Here is a 2,679-nt window from a genome sequence, read left to right as displayed (position 1 = left end):
TATGCATTTGTCATTTTTATTTAATCTCTTTATTTTTAAAATGTGTATAGGTAGTATTTATAAAGTTTTAGCTTTTAGTTTTGGATCTGTTTTTAGTTGTTTTTGTAACGGGGCTGACGAGACGTGAGACGTGTGGATCCATCTGCAGGCTTTATTAAAGAGACGTGGTAAACAGGCAGGGTCAAACAATGGCAAACAGGTATATGGCGGGCAAAACAAAAGAATAGTCCCAGGGCTAGCGTAGGTCACCGATCGGCAGACAGAATCACAGGGGCGAGACGAGAGGGAAAAATCCAGGAAAACAGGCAAAGATCAGAAACCGCGGAAACAGGCAAGGCAAGGCAAAACAAGGAAAACACAGAGACTCGGAATGGGGTACGGGCTAAACAATACTCAGCAGAGAAAGGTGGTTAGAGTGGGTGTTATATAGTGAGTGAGGTGATTAGAAACAGCTGTGTGCAATGAGTGCAATCAGTGCAGTGTGCAAATCGTGCAAAGAATGATGGGATATGTAGTCCGGGGTGCTATGCAACAGTTTGTGTTGTGCGAGAGTCAATGTAATGGAAAGGGTGACCTCTGGTGGTGAATAAACGGAAGTCCATGGACCGAATTCGTGACACCTATGCAATTCTATACAATTCATTCTGAACTGAAACAGAGTCTCTTGTTTGACTGCATTGTAAGGAGAGCCCACCGGCAGTTCTAAAGACAAATGAAAACACGAAACAGTCTTTTTGTGCGCACATTGTTCTCAGCCTCAACCACAGATTTCCTCCGACTGTAAGATCTCATGCCTACTCAAACGACCCAGTTTGGAGACATTGCCTTTGAGGCATTACTGTTTCTTTTTGAAGACAGCTTAAGCTGCACAGCATGACATCCCCATTAGAGAGAGAGAGAGCGTAGGAGAGAAATAAAACTTAACAAACCAGTACAAAATAGGCATAATTATAAACAGGTGAAGTGAAATACAATAAAATAAAAATTAGCCAATCAGTGCAATAATAATAATAATAATAATAGTTATTATTGTTGTTGCTGTTATTATTATTTTTATTATTATTATTAATTGTAAATTAATCAATCAGTAAATAGTGGAATGGCTCCAGCCCTTCTGCAACCCTACAGAAGACTAGTGGTATGGAGAATGGAGAATTGCAGATGAAATGGAGCATAAGGTGAAATTAAAAAAGTTTAATTGGTTGTGATTTTGCTTAAACAAAATGTGCATAATCTACAAAATAGCATCAGTTTGCTCAGAGAGAACAATAAGATCCGTGGAAGTCTTTTCTTCACATGTTTCTTCTGTTTTAGGAAACAAACCATATTGAAACCAGACTGAAATATTTGGACACTTGCAAAAGATGCGATATGTAGGTTAAATAAGGTTTCGTGAAATGCCAGGTTACAGGATTTCAATAGAGCAAATGGTGACATTTCTCAGTATATGCCAGTGTATGAATCTCTCCGTATGAATCACTGCCTGCTAACTTGAAAGTCATTTGTATTTTTTATGTCTGAAAATCTTCACCCACACCTCAGGCTCAGGAGTGTGTGTGAGAGAGAGATTTACAATACTGAGATATAAACTGAGAAAGAGGGAGTGAGAGAAGCAGCATCTGAAAGTTGCAGGTGCATCATAGCTCTCTTTACGTACATTAGTGGGAGCCAAAAGTGGGCTAGATTTTGCATTTGTAATTAGAGAAGGGATTTACTGTCTGTAAGAATCCTCTACCGAGTGAATAGAGAAGGAAGTGAGAGGACCATAGAAAGAAGAGGTTTTGATGATGCTGTATCTCTGTATCTCTCGTTTTTCTGCCCTTCCCACCCTTCTTTATTCCATCTGGCTAGATGGCTTTCTAGATTTTATGAGGTTTACAGACATATCTTTTAGTCAGTACATGATCTAATAGGTCTGTGTGTTTGGCTCTGTCCTCGGGTTCCCACACAGCAGATAAACTGGAAGGACATACTGCATCACACAGCTGTTGATGTCACAGTCCAGAAATCACATAGCAGCGCACTGTTACAACAACAAGAACCATTTGAGGAATATTCCAGGTCAGGCACGTGCATACATAGACATAAAAGGGGGCTTGAGCACCTGCCCTTTTTCTTCCTGAGAGAAAGTGCCCTTTTTTTCTGGGGAGTGTCTTTTTTTTTTTTTTATAAATGAATATATGTATATGTGCGCGCGTGTGTGTGTATGTTTCTGTTTGCGCACAGCTTTCCCTGTCAAACTAATAAAAAATCTAAATATCAGGTCGGGTCGGGAAATGTTGAGACTGTCGAGTTCCGACGGCCCTCCGCACAGTCGCAGCACAGCAGTGTAGCACACATTGATCGGCACCAGGCAGAGAGCCGCAGAAGTGAAGCCCTCCCTCCCTTTCCAGTTGTGTTTGTCTTGGTGTGGAGGTGAGTGGTGATGAACAAAAGACTAAAAGCTACCTGTGCCTCGAATTTACAGCTAATTACCCAAAAGACAAAAGGCAATTATAGTTAATTTGTCTTGCTAACATCCATGACTCATGAGAGCTACATGATTCAGTTCACTGCATGATTCAGTTTATTAAAATACATTTAGAATGATCACAAAATGCAACATATGGGGGCAGAAATTTATATATTTATATCATTTCATATAGTTAATCAGTATCACGCGAAGACTGACGTTTTTTC

This window comes from Sinocyclocheilus anshuiensis, unplaced genomic scaffold, assembly GCF_001515605.1.
Source record: "Sinocyclocheilus anshuiensis isolate Anshui unplaced genomic scaffold, SAMN03320099.WGS_v1.1 scaffold1453, whole genome shotgun sequence".
In the NCBI taxonomy this organism is placed as follows: Eukaryota; Metazoa; Chordata; class Actinopteri; order Cypriniformes; family Cyprinidae; genus Sinocyclocheilus; species Sinocyclocheilus anshuiensis.
This window is presented reverse-complemented; position numbering follows the sequence as displayed.